We start from the raw sequence: 18,344 nt of genomic DNA, 5'->3' as shown, positions 1-18,344 counted from the left end.
TCAAATCTTGGGCTACCTTTCCCCCTTAACAGGGTGTGTAATAGACATGAAAATAAGAAAGGCCTAACAAAGTTACAAAAAACAAAATACAATACTAATTAAATTGAATAATTAATATGAGGTAAAATATCATATAATTTTGACCTCTACATAATTTATAAATAATATTCATAAAAAGGTTATGGTAGTTAGTGTTTTGTTTTTTTGTTGATTTATATATTTGTTTTTTTTCGTTATGCGTAATGGACATAGAAATCAGAGTCTTACCAATCTGACAGAAAAAAGAAAATACAATATAAATTAAATTGAATCATTGATATGAGGTAAGATATCATATAATTTTGACCTCTACATAATTTATAAATAATATTCATAAAATTTTATGATTCATAAAAGGTTATGGTAGTTAGTGTTTTGTTTTTTTGGATTTATATCTTTGTTTTTTTGCATTATGTGTAATGGACATAAAAATCAGAGGGTCTTACCAAACTGGCCGAAAAAAAAAATACAATATAAATTAAATTGAATAATTGATATGAAGTAAGATATCATATAATTTTGACCTCTACATAATTTATAAATAATATTCATAAAATTATATGATTTATAAATAATATTCATAAAAAGGTTATGGTGGTTACTGTTTTGTTTTTTTGGATTTATATCTTTGTTTTTTTCCTTTTGCGTTTAATGATAAATTTTGTTTAGGGAACAAAAACTGATTAGTTTGTATTTATATAACTGGATCGCCACTTCAAATATAATTTAAATTTAATGTGTTTTTAAAATATAAAATATTTTTATTTATTTTAAATAATAATATAAATAAATAAATTTCTAAAATATTATTTTATGTTAAATTTCTATTTTAATTTAAAAATATAACCTAGTGCTTTTCTAATTCACTGATGTAATAGAACCAAGATATTAGACATGGATGGGTGACGGAATAACCTCCAATAGCCAACCAAGTCTTTTTCTTTGCCTATATATTCCTGGAGAAAATTAAATGAAGGTAGTATCATTGTTATTTTTTTTGGGCTTACTTTATATTAGAGTGCTCGCCTTTTCCTTTTCTATGTTTGTATTTGCAAATCACTGTGTCGTATATTCAATTTAGTGAATTCAATATTAATATATAAAAGGTTTTGCTTATTAACACCCGAGCTCAAGCCTTGTTACCAGTTTTTCAGTTTTCTGATTCAAAAGTATAGTTCTAAGTGCAGGTTGTAACAAAATTGTACGTAAATGTTAAATAAATTTATTTATTTATTTATTTATTTGGTTTTTTTTGGGTGGTAGAGAGTTATTTTTTATTTTTTTAATATTTATGTAAAACAAAAATTATAAAAATTATAAATGTATAGAATTAATAGTGGTTTCTATGCATCAAAATTTATGCAAGTCTATGTGCTTGAGCAAGCAATTAATTTAAGCAATTTAAATCACAATTTATTAGTTACTCTGAAAGGAAGACTACGAATTTTTATTCTTATTAACAATTAGTAATTTGGATAACATTGACCAATGTAGATTATAATTTTTTATGTAAATTTCGGATAACATATTTTTTAACTTGAGTGGCAAGAACTAAACTTCCCTCCAACACTTGTTTAAAATGTGGTTTAAGATGCAAAATTAAATTATCTACATAGAAAAAACTTTGTGATGCTAATTTTTTGGGGACTTTGTACCTCTAAATTGTGACTCCAAGAAGCCCTTATTGGGTCAAAATTGAGAAAAAAATATTCCAAAAAAGAACCAAAAACATTGACATATTAGTCTATGACTTATTTAAAATTATTATTGGATGGTGTAATGGATGCTTTAGGAATCTTTGGGTTGTAACACTAGATTATTGAGCATCAAGAAGGATCAAATATGTGTAGGTACAAACCTCTCTAAAAGTGAAAAAGTGAAAGAATATTTGTTCCTACGGATATTTAATCACTTCGCACTCTTGATATACCCCACATTATGATAAATTTAACCTCTATATATAGAGAATTACACACTCCCCTTCATTTCCAATAAGAGTCATACATATATATATAGAGAGAGAGAGAAAGATATCTATCTATATATGTATGAAGTTGATATTAAAATATGATAATAATAATAAAATATATAAGTTAGTATTAATATTTAAATATTTCATTTAAGGTTCATATTGACATATTTTTAAAAAGTAAAACAATTAAACATCCACTCCAAAGTATATACATATATATATATATATATATATATATAGGGAGAGAGAGAGAATGAGAATTCAAAATATTAATGACCGTAGTTATGTTAATGTGGACTTTTCAAGTCTACAACAATACTCATTGTTAGGACAAATCCACAAAGAAGAGTAAGGAGGAAGGGAATAAATAATGAGAGGAAGGATGATAAATGTAGGTGCTATAATCCTAGTTAATGAATAATAAAAATAAACATAAAAAAAAGGAATAAAAAGTTAAAGGAAATAAATTAGAAATAGAAATTATAAAAGATTATAGTAATTAATAATAAATCCCTATTTAAGATAATGGTCAATTAATAAAGTTAATAATCATGTTATTTTTATAAGAATTAATTATCATCATTATTGGTAATAATTATTCCTAATAATGAAATTAAATTAATAATATAATTATTATTTTATCAACTAGATTAATAAACATTATACTAAATTAAGCCTATATTAATAATAATCATTAAAAAAAAATAGAATGGAATATAAAATTAGTAATAATGATTTATTATAGGGGGAATAAATGAGGAGGAAGATATTAATTATAATTGATGTATGATATTGTTATTATTAAGGATTAATAGTTACTATTAAAGAAATATTAATTAATCCTATAATAAGATATTAGTATATTATTATTGTAGTGATGATTAGTTAGTTAGGGAAATTTAAGGGATGAATGGAAAGGTTATGGCAAGAGAGGGAAGAGAGATATTTATGAGAGAATGACCAATATGAGGAAGAGGAAAGTGAATATGAGGAATATGAATATGAAAGGTAAATAGGGTAATTTATATCTAGGTTGTGTTATGGTAGAGAGCTCTAGCTTTTTGAGTGAGGGGAGTAATTTATATATATAATTTTTACTTTTTGATATAAGTTCAATATAAAATTATGTTACCTTGTATCAACATCATAATATTTTATTTATGGGTAAAAGTGAAATAATTTTTTTTGTTATTAATGACTTCTTTTAAAAAGTGTATATGTCAAATCTATACTAAGAATAGAAGAAATTACATGTTTCCCTCATTCTAAGTCATAAAATTAATGTATCATTGCAAATAAGACACTGACATATTATTGATATATTTTAGTTAAAATTAATCAAATATATATTTAATTTTTCCTTATTTTATTTATCAAATATTTCAATTATATATATATATATATATAGAGAGAGAGAGAGAGAGAGAGAGAGAGAGAGTCTACGTCTAGGCCCTTATAAATTATCCATCTTTTTCATATTAGACTATAGGATATGCCTCTCGAAACAATACCTTAAACTCATTTTAATTTTATAGCTGTTAAATTTAAAAGAAGTCAAACTTTTAACAACTTATTTAGAAATTAAAGAAATACTTTTTTTCTTCGAAGTCAACAGAGATTCATTATATTTCTAAACAATCATAGAGTACAAAAATGGTTGTTGGTTTGCCAGATTAGAAACCAGACCAACTGCAAAAAAATATTGTCTTGATCATGCTCTTACTCAGGCATAACAACATCCTTTTATGTCTCTGATATCTCATATACAGTTCAAAATGTTGAGTTTTCCTACTACTATTATTGGCATTTATTTCTATCTGAGTATTTTGCTAGCTTTTTTATGCAGAGCTAGACTTAAAAAAAGAACTACTATACTGCCTATAAAAAGGAAAAGCCAATATTAATAAGAAAACTAGTTGCCACTGTGATCAACGGAAAGAAGGTTTCCCCATGCTCAAACCTCATTTTATTGGGTTTGATGCCGCCTATGGTCCTATGTCTGGATCCACCACAAAATTCATTATTGGAGCTACTAGAGCGGCCAGTGGATAGACTCTTATGCCACTGGCCTCACGAACTTTGTATTTTCTCAAACCGGTCAACGCTCCTTTTCCTTCTCCTAGTGTGATATCCACATTATAAATATACTTAAGATATATTGAAAACATTGTATTCAAATCCCCAATTCTACTAGCATGCAAGTTTTCTATATTCATCGAAACCTTTAGAAATTATTCAATTCTGCTAAGGTGTTGGTTGATATCCTTTAATTAAATCTTTGTCCCATGTTTCCTTCTACACCTCTCATCCACTGCCTCCACTTGTAGATTCCCCACCATAATATTGACGTGCCACACAATATCTAAATTTTTATGATACATAGCCATCCGCAATATTGATTTCCTAGTATCGATAATCCAATCCACTTCCTCCTCAATTTTTCTATCGGGGACAACCCTTTGTAGCCTTTTAACCTCATTCTCCTAGACTTTAACTATCTCCTTCCCTTTCTATGGCAATGTCGCATGATAATTAACAACAACATCCCTCAACACTATATCCATGTGTGACCTCTAGTTGGAACCAATTCCTTATACATTAGCTCAGTGTCTTCCCATCGACCTAGACCTCGCACTTAGAACCATGCCCATTTTATTCCCTGAAAGGTTGATTGCCCTCACTGGAACTACCACATGAATCTCACGGTCCTACAACCTTTCTGGGTTCTACCTTAGGTAAAAAATGTTTGTCCCCAAACCCAAATTTAAAGGCGATATCAATGACTTGATTTTCCTTACCCAATTTTGAGTACGTTACCTGTCCATTTTTAGTATCTCTAACCTGCCAATGAAGTTACTATTTATTTGTGTGTACCTATAGGAACTCTCCCTATCATTTTCCCATCCTTTCACACTGTGAAAAGTGATAATCTCCATTAAACTGCTCCTATATTCCAACCCTTTTAATGTCTGACCTTCCCACTCGTCTCACCACTCTCTCTAATTAATGAATCGATATGCATGATGAACAATTACGATGGAAATCCATTCCTCCCTATCATCAGGAACCATTTTGTCCTTACGCTGTAGACATATGTCCCTTCTCACGTCTTCATTACACCCTACTTGTCTTTCCATTATTATGGTTTATTCATTCGCATGACCAGGTGGGTGATTATCCTGATTTGGGCCACCTCCTCTCTATCTTCCCGCCTCAGTGACGTGGAATTATTTCACTTCGCAACTTATGAGATTCATCATTTACCTGACCATCTAATAGATCCTCCCATGCCATGTTGATTAGCATATGGACACTCCCTACCCATTCAGTTTCCAACCTCTCCACCAGTGCATTTGTTGATCTTCGGGTTAGGGTGAAGTTCATAGTTTTCATCCATTCCAAACGTTTTTGTATGCATTGAATTAAATGGGCCTCGCGCCAATTTCGTGTTACTTTGCTAATATCTATGTGAAATTTAAGCTTATGTGCCACTTGGATGGCCAATGAAGAGTCTACTTTTATTGCGGCTTTTACCATTCCTTCATAAACCAACAATTCCATCTTGTGCTCTAGGGAATGGAATTATGTTGCATTGTTTGAAGCATGGCCCAAGTTTATGAAATATACTCCACATATTTTTCCCATTAAGTCTTGTATAACTCTTTCATCCCATTATTTTCTAGGGTTCCCTTTCGACGTACCATCAGATTTTAACTTAAGGAAACATTGATAGGGAGCCAACAAGACTGTGAATCATAGTTGGGTATCGTATTCTCTTAGCCACTGACCATGTACACTCAAGTATTTCGTATCAAATTACTTCAAAATTATTGCTTGCTGGGTGGAAGGTTGTTCCTCTGAAGGTTGAGATCCTCCACTAATTATTGTTTATTTTAGGTGATGCCTTATTTATTCCACTAAGCTGTCAATAGGGTGCTTCTTGTCACTAAATATTCATCGATTTCACTCCTTCAACACTGCCCAAAGGATGAAACCCAATACCAGATTACAGGTGAGGTTAACCTCCGTGTTTGTTGTATACTACTATCTCCATTTCCTTATTATCTCGTTTATATTTTTCCTATTCCGACACTTTCTCCTAAAGATGAGAGTAATCTTGTCCCATAATACCTATGTATAGTTGTATGCATTCAGTATATGGTCAAGATTCTCTTCTGAATTTTTACAGGGGCAATACCATGAAGCTCTTATAAATCCTCTCTTGAGTAGATTTTCCTAGGTTATAACCTTTTGGTGCAAAATCAACCATAGGAAAATTTTGATTATACCAATGTACCCATTACTGAGATATAATTTGGATTCCTAAAGATTGAACTCCCCTCCTTATTTTTTCCCCCATCTTAGGTGGTCCTATTTCTGATTAAAAAAATTCTTAGCTTGCTTAGTTCCTATGATAAACGCCAAACAACATAGTTGTTCTCAGTTGATTGATGGAAAATAGTAAGCTTCCAGCATCTCCATTTCTTATTTTCCAATACTTGTTCCTAAAATTGGTAGACTTCTTTGCAAACTTGATTTTATTTAATTGCTTGGATGGGATTCCATTCATCCCTGTTTATTTAGATTGTTACTACCATGCATCATCATAGAAAAGGTCTTCCCTTCAATTTCTAATTTCCCAGAAGAAATTTTGTTTTATTATATATCTATTAATCCATGCTAAATTCCAAATTTTCAGCCCCTAAATAGGGTTTGATAAGTAGACTAGGTATTTTGTGTGGCAATTAGGTGAATACTTGGATTTTCAAATCCTTTCCCATGCTGTCTACCCCCATTTTAACCACCTCCCCCATAGTTTTTCTGCATTTTCTTTATTACTTATCTCTAGGTCATTAAGACCGAGACTTCCTGCATCTTTATGTTTACGAACTGTATATTGGGAAAGTAGACCCCATTTTATTTTTTCCTCTTCCTCATGCCATAGGAAGCTCCTCCAAATATCCTTAATCTTGCAACACTCCCTTAGGTCCTGGGAGGATATATAAAATTTAACCTGGAATAACTTGTAGTGCCACCTTGGTTAGTACAACACAACCAACCGCATTAAGGGCCCTATCGATTCATCCTTTTAGGTTGTTCTCAAGGCTTGAGGTAAACTTCTCCCAACTATATTCCTTCCAAGCTTGAACCATTAGAGGGACCACAAAATATTTTTGTGGGGGGTGTTTTCTTTGGAAAAAGAAGATAGTAGTTAAATTTCTCTAGATATCAATGTGAAAGTTAAAGAAAAAAGTCATGGACTTAGAATGATTTAGATCCATACATGAGGCTAATGAAAAAGTGTTTAAGATGAGCTTAAAAGAATGAACCTTCTTTATAGTAGGAATACCATACAACATGGTATCATAAAAAAAAATGTTGATGCATTGTATCCTGACATTTTTCATGTAGATTAAGGTCCCTTATATCACCTTCTCTGTTAGCAGCAGAGATTGCTCACCCTAGGCCTTGCATCATTATAACAAGCAAGAAAGGTGACATAGGTTCCCCTTGTTATATTACTCCAAATGGGAAGAAAGGTCTCACATGAACTCCATTTAACATAATTGCGAAAGTGGATGATGAAACCAAATCCATAATCCAACTGATCCATTGCTTATGAAAGCCAAAATGTTGTATCTCCCAACTTATTATATTTTAAGTCTTCAACAAATCTAGTTGTATAATCATCCCTACCTTTTTCTCCCTCTTCAGAGAGTGGGCAATCTCATGCACATGAATCACATTGTCTAGGATTTGCCTTCCCTCCGTAAACCCATATTGTTCTCCTAAGATCAGAAATGGGAGAACTATTTTCATCATATTGACTACTACTTTGGATATGATCTTGTATATTACATTCCATAGGGCTATTGTAATAAATTTCTATAGAGTGATTGCTCTCTCTTCCTTTGGTATGAGGGTAACAAAATTGAAATTTATATATTTCAGGATGGTTGTTGAATTTTTAGAATTAACGACCACCTCTTTCATGTCATTTTTAATTATTTCCCAGCATGCTTTGAAGAAGTCAATAATAAATCCATCCAAACTAGGGGCTTTAGCATTAGGTATCCAATTTTGCTTCTGGGGCCACCTCTTCTGTGGATACACACTTGCTTAAATTCTTATTGCGCTCTTCTGTAATCAACTTAGGGATTTTCTTTACTATTTTGTGGATATTCTCGTTTGTATTCACCTAGGGCTCCTCTACAATTTTTTGGAAGTGTGCAATGAATATTTGTTCAATATCATAATGTGCTTCATAGGTGTGTCACCTTTCATCGTTAACCCCAAGGATTAAATTGGAATTTCTATATTCAATTGCTGACTTGTGAAAGAACTTTTTCTTCTCACGCTCCCTGAGCCATAGCACTCATGATTTCTGTCTCCATAGAATTTCCTCATGTCTACATCTTTCCTCCCACATATTTAGTAATTCAATATCCTCTATTTTCCATCTCCTTTTAATACCCTTTTGTAATTAACATCCTTTGTCATACTTCTATCTTCTAATCTAAGTCCTTTATTGCTTGGAAGATATTTCCAAATTCCATTTTATTCCACTGCTTTAGTTTCAATTATATGTATCTTAAATGTGCCTACAATATGTACATCTTGGATCCTTTGATTGTGATTAGATCTCCTTACCATTGTTTAATATTTTCCACGAAGGTGGGATGGTTTAGCTAGAAATCCTCAATATGAATGGTTTATTTTTAGGGGTTCCTAACATCGTGGTCATTAATATCACTAGCTAGTGAGCGGATCCTACACAGCGGAGGATATTTACATCCATATCTATCCCTATCATTAACATATCCTCCGAAATAAAACAATTCTCAATCCCTAACACTACTTGGCACTTTCCTCTATGCATATTACTCTAGATGAATCAAACATTCATAGTTTCCATGTCAATTAGATTAGTTTTATCGATGAATTTGTTAAAATATTTTAAATCCCTATCTATGAATATTTGGACTCCCTTTTTCTTTGATAGGTAGGTTATAATGTTGAAATCCCATCCCAAAATTCAAGGGAGTTGTCCTTTTCTATTTCTAATTTCTTTCAGATGTTGAAGGAAATCTATCTTCTCCTCTATCCTTTGAGGCCCATGAACATTCGTAAACAAAAGCGACCTTGGAACCCTTATAACCTAGATATCCATCGATAAATAGGATCTTATCACTTCTGCATTAATTAGATTTGGTGTCTGGGGGTTCCATGAGGTCACCAATCCCCCAGCAGAACCTTTCACTGTGACCTCCATAATCTTAAAACACCTACCTAATTTCCTACTTACATCCATAATATTTTCAGTAGAACACTTTGTTTCTTTCAAGAAAATAAGATCTCATTGTTCCATTTTAATCTCTGTTTTAAGAAATCTCTATTTCCTCAGCCTATTTATTCCTCTTTCATTCTATGTTAAAAGTTTAGTGATTAGCTATGATTATTGGCTTGCGATATTAATGCTCTCATCTTACATGAGTTAATCAACACGGATCAGAGCTCCTGGAGGGATATCTTGTTGGACTTCATACCTATTTTATGGTGGACATTCTGTGGTGCTAATTTTGACTAAGGTCCCCACTCCTTAACAACCATCTATACTATGTTTATACGTGGACATTTTAGGCCTCTTAATTTAACCTCTTATGTCATCAAGTGCATATATTGGATCCTATCCATTTGGTTTGTTGGGATGGACTTCAATCCCTATTTTCTTTCTTGTTCCACCATAGTTTGAAGGTCAATTCCTTCTCTCTCTACTATTTCCTACAGATCTACATCCTTTGTACCAAAGTCTCTTGGGGTCATCTCGGTGTCTCCTTTAAAGTCTTTTGATAAATTTGGTATGTCCAAGTTTTTCCTAATCTCTTATGTATGTTGCAACATTTCCCCCTCTTTACCTCCTACATGTTCTTAATTTTTTACTTCTTCAGTCTCATGGTTCTCTTCTCACAAGATTTCAAATCTATTCCTCTAGGATTTTCTTCCTCCATTTCTCTATTGTTGTATTATATTTTCCCATCCCCTTGTGTCAGGTCTCACAAAAACATCCACATCCTTGTGTTCTGGTTCTTTCAACTGATTTTAGATTTATTCAAAGAGAACTCCTCGATTAGGTATTCATGTTTATGAAAGCATCTAGTAATAAAGGGGATATGATCATAATCAATGAATTGTGACCATATTTCATCACTAAATTTTAGTTTTACTACTTTAGAAAGGGCGCCGAAAACATCCTTTTCAACAAATATTTTTCCATAATATGTGTATATTATGTGTAGGAAATCCTTTTATATCTTGGTAAACTTTCCCATTGTATCTTGTATGAGATTTAGGGTTGAAGGTAGCTAGTAATCAAGAGGCAGTGAGTATAGCCAGACCCAAATTGGGACTCTGTTGAAGGTCTCATTTTCTGGGGTGAATTTTTCCATTAACGACATCATGTACAATTCAACTGATGCAAATAAGTGGGAACCCTCTTTAAATATTTGGTCTCTATCCTCCATATTCACAAAGACCACATTAAGGAAACCATTTGACCTAGATGCAACTCAATCTCCCCTCTTGGTTTCCAGTAGTGTTGATATAATCACATAATGGTTTTTCTATTGGCTATAGGCCCATAAAGTTTCATATGATGGCATGCAATCTCTAAAGGTTTGTGTCTAAGGATTGATGATTAATGTCATTTGGATCAACATTGCTTTGCGATTACATGACCCAATGGTCCCTTTTGATTTTTTTGTTGTTGTTGTTTATGTCTTTGACTCCATACCGTACTTATATCATTATCTCTGCACTAACCATTCCCTCCTAGGTTACGTACTCCATCCACTCCTTAATTGTTTCCTCACGAACCTTTTGTTGTAAACCCAAAATCTGCCTTGAACCCCCTACCATTGTCTATTACCAAATTTGGATAGGAGGGAGCCCCATTCGCTCCCCCTCTAAACACCATTTGCTTCAAACCCTAATCGTATCTTCACATAACCCAAATTGAAGAAATGGAAGAAGGATAGGAAGAAGAAAAAATATCATATGCATATTGAAGTAGTTAGGTGGAAAGTAGCTTGAATTGTGGATCGAGTATTGTTTCCATGTCAGTTCTAAAGGTGGTGAATCTTAGTAGCCCTTCAATATGAAGAAAAGAAGATGAAAAATTATTGCATATATATCTATAACTTGAGAAAATTGTAATTGTGTTTTGTGCAACTCAATATCACAATTGAATCTCATGCCATTGGAGCTAGTCAAAAAAATAATATTAGAGGATCAAGATCAACCAAGCCCATATCCATTACAATAGGTAAATAAGGATAAAAATCAAGCTAAAAAGATGTTGTAAAAGGGAAATTGTTATTCGCATGATTTGATTTATAAGGTAGCATTGTATGAAGTTCCACTTCGTGTATATGGAGAGAGGAATATTAGAGTCATATTGATAGAGAGAGTGATGGAGTGGGGATAGTTAGGGGGAGAGAGAGAGAGAAACAGAAAAAGATATGGGAGGATTAGATAAGTTGAGAGGGAGAGAGTGAAATAAGGGAGAGGCATGGAGGTAGAGATATAATTGAATAAGGAGAGACAAAAATAGAGGGAGAGGGGAGAACCTAAAAGGAGGGAGAGAGACAAGGGAGAGAAGGAGAGATAAGGAGAAATAAATGAAGATAAAGGGAAAATTGAGTGGAGAGAGGTAAGGGGAGAGATAGAGAGGGGCGGGGGGAAATATAGGGTTGGGGTGAAGAGAGAGAAAGAAAGAGAGGTATATAAAATAGATACAAACATTTAGGAAGGGAAAGATAAAATAGGAATATAGGAGGGATACATATGGGGTAAAGTGAGAGATGGGGAGAAGGAAGAGAGATATAATGATATAAATATAGAGAGGTTAGTAAATGGGGAATGGATCGAGAGATATTAAGAGGGAGACACAAGGAGAGAGAGAATGGAGATATATGTTATATGAAAGAGAGATATATAGTTAAAGGGAGAGGGAGAAATGAGAGAACAGGGAAATAGAGAGATAGATACAAAGAGGGATATGGATAAAGGAGTGACAGAAATCGGTAGAAAGAGGGGGTGCATAGGGGAGAAAGAGAAAGAGATAGGATGGTTATATTAATAGAGAGAGAGGGATCTAGGAAGGAGACTGATATTGGAAGAGAAAGAGAGATAGAGAAAAGGAGGGATATTGGAGGGAGATATACAATGGGGAAGGAAGAGAGAGAGATAAAAAGAGAGACGGGGAAATAGGGAAACATCGAGAAAGATAGAAAGAGGGAAACATAGGGAGGGATAGAGAAGGGGATAGGGAAATAACAATAGATAATCCAAGTAGAGTGAGAGGAGGGAAAAATGGGGAGAGAAAGAGTGAGAGGGAGTTGGGGCATTGGGGGGGGGGGAGAAGGTGCCTTAGTGAGAGAGACATAATCGTATAGGAGGAAGAAATAAACATACATAGATAAAGGGATAAGGAGAACAGGGAGGCTGAGATGGAGCGATCACGGTAATTCCTAGAAAAGCAAGGCAAGTGATAGAGTAAGGGAGAGAAAAGCACACGGGGATGTGGTATTGAGACATGTAGGGGTAGAGTGAGAGAGTGGGTGAGGGGAAAGAGGGATATAGGATGGAGAGTTACAATGAGAGAGAGAGAGAGAGAGCAAGAGAGTTGAGGAAATACAAGAAATGGTAGACATATAAAAAGAAGGATATGTAGTGGGAGATATAAAAAGGATGGGATACTAAATAGAGGAGAAAACAAGAAAGTTAAAGCGGCGAGAGAGAGACAAATGGATGAGGAAAGAAAGAGAGAGGGAGTGGGGGCTTAGTGTGAAATAAAGGGAAAATTAGTTAAGGCGAGAGAGAGGGATATAAGAGGAATACATAAACATAAAGAGGCAAAGAAAAGGATGTAGATGGGGTTTTAACAAAGTGAATGGAGAGGGATATATGAGGGAGACGTAAGGACAAGAGAGAAATGGATAGTGAGATGAAGAAAAGGACTAATATTGGGGATATGAGGGATGGATATTGGGGGGAGGGAAGGAGGATGTGATAGAGATATAAACAAATAAAAAGGGTAGAAGGATAGAGAGAAATTATATGTAAAATAGAGAAGGTGTAGAGATGGAGTGAAGAAGAGAGGAATAGAGAGGGGGATAGGAAAAATTATAGATAGAGGGATAATAGATAGAGACATAGGGAGAACCTAATATAGAAACTAAAGGTTCATAGATGGGGAGAGGGATAGAGGGATAAATGGTGTGAGAAAGAGAGAGATACAAAGTTAGAGAGATGATGAGAAAATTAAAATATAGAGAGGAACAAGAATTAGTGAATGGGAGAGAGATATAGAAAGAGAGATACAAATATGTGAAGTTATAGAATGGGGTAGAGAGAAGGGGGCCTTAGGGCGAGCAAGAGATAGGAGGAAGACATAGGAGGACATTGATAGAGATAAACCAAGGGTGATAGAGAGAGGGAGAGATAGATAGGTGGGGACATTAGGGAAGAGAGGGAGAGACAAATGAGTGTCAAGGAGAGTTAGGAAATATGGGAGAAGATGCAAGAATGAGCACACTCATGTCATATAATATGTGCACTTTAATAAAATGTGTGTGTCTGTGTGCATTAGTAACACATATTATTAAGTTCTTAAATATTTGGATAAAACATTATTTCCAATTAGGTTGTGGATGAGGTGGCTCATCTAGTTTTAGGTTTGGAATGAAAAACCTCTTGTTTACTATCCATACCCCAAAAACACATGCACTTTCACAATTTTTTTTAATTTTCAACCATTATTTTCAACATATCTATAGAAGTCGACCTGCTTATCCTAAATTTATATTTCTTTCATAAATTGATTATCATTTTTTACTTTTTTATCTAATTATTTTTCACATATATATCAAATTAAAGAAATTGATTTTTTACTTCTCCTATAAGTTTTGATTGGTTGAATTATTTAGAAATAAAAAATGAACCAATAATAGAATATATCAATAAGATTGATTGGTTAATGGTTAGTTGACCACAGTTGCACACAGAGGCAGGAGATGTCCCTGTTGGTAGGAAGGGTGTGAAATATGCAGCAAGTAAAGGAAGGTGCATGAATAGTTCTAACACATAGAGGGTGAGGTGAAAGTGCCCCGTGGAAACTTGTGAAAGCATAGAGTTAAGAAGGGAACACATGAGCAAAGATGCATCACAAAATGGAAGGAAAGTAATCTAGCAAAACAAGGTGATGTTTAAACCAACAACACTTTTCAGCAAGATTCGTACATACTTATACAGGAAATCCATACATGCATGAGTAAGATAAAAAATACATATATCATTTAGAGTAAAGAAGATAGATAAAATGCAATACGACATATCCATGAAGCGTGCTAGCTTTGTTATATTAAGAAGTGATAGTTCTAGTCATACAATACAACCATGACCAACCACTAGTTCCAGTAGCGGAACGTTACAATCACTACTGCCTGCTCCTCCAAAGAGATATACTAGCTCTAAACAGTGGAGAAGCCAAGGCTTATTAAAATACTCTCCAAGCTTTCTTTAAGATACACCTACCGGAAGCTTGGCTAACCAAAATCTTCTAGAATGAGTATGAGGGAGTATTTATAGCAAAGGGTGGGGGGACCTTTGACATTCCCCTTTGTGACCATTCATCTACCCTCTTGACTCTTTAACTATTGTATGACTATTTCATTCAACTATAGACACTTGAACTTCCACTTGACAAGAAATTACATACAATCCACAAATGTACCCATGTGAGACAAAATGGCTTGAGCAGGCCATGCAAGGCATCAATAACACTCGGACCATTGTGGTAAGACCAACTCTTCGACATCCTCATGATGGTCGACAGTGACGAACTGATGCCAAGCTTGGTCATCCATGATTGTGTCTGTGTGATTAATGGTGACATCCTACTAAAAGAAAATTCTTGCCTTGGTATGGCTCCTTTGTCCAACTTGTTTGACACCATGTGCATCATCATCTTTAGTGCAGCTGGACCAACAACATACTGATGCATAGTGTCTGTGCTAATCTCTAAGTGTGTCCTAGTGACCATGCGCATCAACTTATGAAAATACATGTTCAGCTTGAATCACACTTCCTTCTTGTCTTGGCCTCGGTGAGTGTGCCAAATGGGTGGGGTCGCATGTGTGTGCATAATGACATCCATGCTCCTAAATACCCTTGAATTTAATCGACAACACTACTCACCCTGTCTACTCCATGCCAACTGCTAGATGGGTCCATAACCTCTATGGGCGTAGTTTCATCTATCTGTGTATGTTGTGCCTCCTGTTGTGCCTCTTCCCACTGCAACTCCTTCTCTCGTTTGTGTATCTCTTGATCTTCCTTGTGTTGGTGCTTCAGCACTTGCAACTCCTTATATGTTTCTCTCTCTACCTTCACGTGATCCTCTTGTCATGTCCTTGCCTCATAGCCTCAATATCTAAAGTTGATTTCATCACGGATGGATCTGCTTGAGCTTGCAACTTTGTTTTGCCTCTGGACTGTCAACAACCCTCCTCTTGCATTTGTCGCATGCAAGTGTGCTACCTTCTTCTAATATTGATGATGATGCTTGTTGTGATGCTGCTGCCATTTCATCTTGATATCCTTGTCCATGAACAACTTGATGTATTCATAGATAGGCAAGTTCATAGACACTTGATCAGCTGCATCCCCATTTGTCCTCTTAACGGTGTCTTCAACTCTGCTCTCTTGGAAGCCATTGTACTTATGCTATTGAGAAGCAGATGAACACTTGTGATACTTGAAAACATAGCAACACTCATGAAAATCATTCTGTCAGTGGAAAACCAAAACAAACTAGAAGACTGACATGCAACATACCTGTGTGATTGTATGTGAGGATTGCACAATTTTCACCAGGAGGCTGGGAGACTGACTGCCAAAATTGATCAAGGCATAGTCTAGGATGTCAGGATGCTGACGGAATGCTAGAACTGCGCAATGCATAGTCCATCTTGGCTTCCTGAGGACTGAAATTGTGTAATGTGCAATTTCAGTGGGCAGTGACATGAAAACCAACAAACTACATTGCATACTTTCTGGGGCCAACAAGGCACTACCTCTAAGAATTGCACAATGCAATCCTGGAGGTCAATGCTAGGCTAGACTTGCACAATTTCTAGGAAGGTATATCCTTCACTTCCAATAATGCGCAATGCTAACAGTGCAGGGCAAGGTCTATGCTAAGGCAGCCTAGACCCACCAACGACGACTAAAAACATGAGAAGTCTAAATGCATGGTGATACTGAGTGTAAACAAGAGTGAATGATCATGCATGCAAACAATAAGTTTAGGATTCAAAAAATGGGAAATCATGCATGTGTGTGAAGCGAGTCACCGCAATGGTGACCTTTGGTGCGAAAACATTGTCATGCATGTGACATTAGTGAGATGCAAACAAAAATGAAATAGTGCTTATATAATCTAACATACATTCAAATGAGAACAGGTGCTCATATAAATGAAGAAGGTAGCACTTACACAAGCCGAAAAACAAAAAGTGACAGAAACATAGTGCTAGACGTGGAAAGAGGGCTTACCTAGAAACAGCTGAGTTGAATGTGCCAATCACTCCTGAATGCGATGTGTAATGTCAGAGCTAAAAGATCGATGTGAGGAATGAGATCTGCAAAATCTAGTTCACATGTTTTGATAAAATAAAGGTTATGACATGCATGCCACAAATCTAAGAAAAAGAGACACTTGGCGAGAAAGTTCTAAAATGAGATTTGCATGTAACCTCCAGCTGCTAAGAATAGATCGCTAGATCTAGGGATGCCTTTTGCATGCTGCCTTGGGAAAAGAATTCCATGCATGAAAATTAGTTTTGCTTGGTCTCGGAGGGAACGGTCAACTTGAAGGCATAAGCATCGGTCTACAAGCCTGTGATGAAAATTTGCACAATTCCTGGGCTGAGCTGGGCTAGCTTTCCCAAACAAACTATGTAATTTCTAGGGTGAGTAGGTGACTACCTCTGAGAATTGTATAAGTTATGGGCTCAATAGTAGTGCTGGGTCAGATTGCATAGTTTTCTAGAGGAATACTGCCTGACTGCTCTGTGCAATTTTGGAGCCTAGCAAGCTGCCAAGCTGATTTTCACAATTTCTAGAGGGAAGGCTAGTTCCCCTCCAAAAATGCACAATTTTCTAGGGGAGTTGCTTGGCTAGCACATGGTCTAAGTCCGGAAAGACAACATGTGAGGGGAGTGAAGCAAATTGGCATGCACAAGGTGACAAGACACTAAGAAATAGTTTAAGCCTATATGCTTGACGATGCAAGACATGATGATGAGGATGGCTGGTAGGGAGGCTCCAAAACGAAGCTAAGGAAAAAGTTTGGAGGGTGGTTGTAGCCACTACAACACTTGGTGACACACTGGTAGAACTCCAACTCTCTGAATTGACCTTGTTCATGAAAATAAAGTCTAGCACCTCTGGAAGTATTGTTCAGCTCTTCGTTCACCTTGGTTTCCACACTTTCTTGATTGTAAGATGTAGAATCTACCAAAGTCTTGGTCGGTCAACACACATTCCAAGCTAAGCCAACATATTTTTTTCAATTGGGATGAGGGGTATATTGGTGAACAAGTAATATGATCGTCAAAGTTTTATTTTCATCTCTAGTGTTGCTCCTCTGCCAGTAGGCCTGGACGGTACCCCGACAGAATCATGCAGGAACACAAGCATCACTCCACTGCCAGTGAGCTCGATCAGTACCCCTACAGAGTTACTTACATCACCTCTCTACATAGGAATCCTTTCTCTTCTTTTGCCTTATTCATTTTTCATTTCTGAAAATTTCCACTTTTTGGTAATTTTTTTTCACTTTTCGTAACTATGCATAACACCTATTCATTTCAGAGGCAGAAGAGGGATCCCGACTTATTGATAGCATAAGAGGTTGTTCCTTCAGAGAAGTAGTTTATATATATACCTTTGATGTGCTTGTCAAGGTTTTCCCCCTCACCTTACTCTACTTGACTGATCTGACAAGGGTTAACCCAAAAGCAACCAACTAGAGTAGGTGACACTAGTTAGCATGCAAGCATTGTTCTTTCACCAAGGTTCACTTCGAACAGTACATATTTTCCATTGGAATATCATGGACTAAAGATAAAAAGTTCTTTATACAGAGGGAGGATGACATATAACCATGTATTGCTAACTGCACAAGTCCTCTTATACTTTACCCAACTTGTTTCAAGGGTCACGCATGGTCTCATGCGAAACTAACCTACATACATAAACAAGAAACAAA

The sequence above is a fragment of the Pinus tabuliformis genome, chromosome 9, assembly GCF_031772625.1.
Source record: "Pinus tabuliformis cultivar Carrire ecotype Pingquan chromosome 9, CPIR1, whole genome shotgun sequence".
NCBI lineage: Eukaryota > Viridiplantae > Streptophyta > Pinopsida > Pinales > Pinaceae > Pinus > Pinus tabuliformis.
This window is presented reverse-complemented; position numbering follows the sequence as displayed.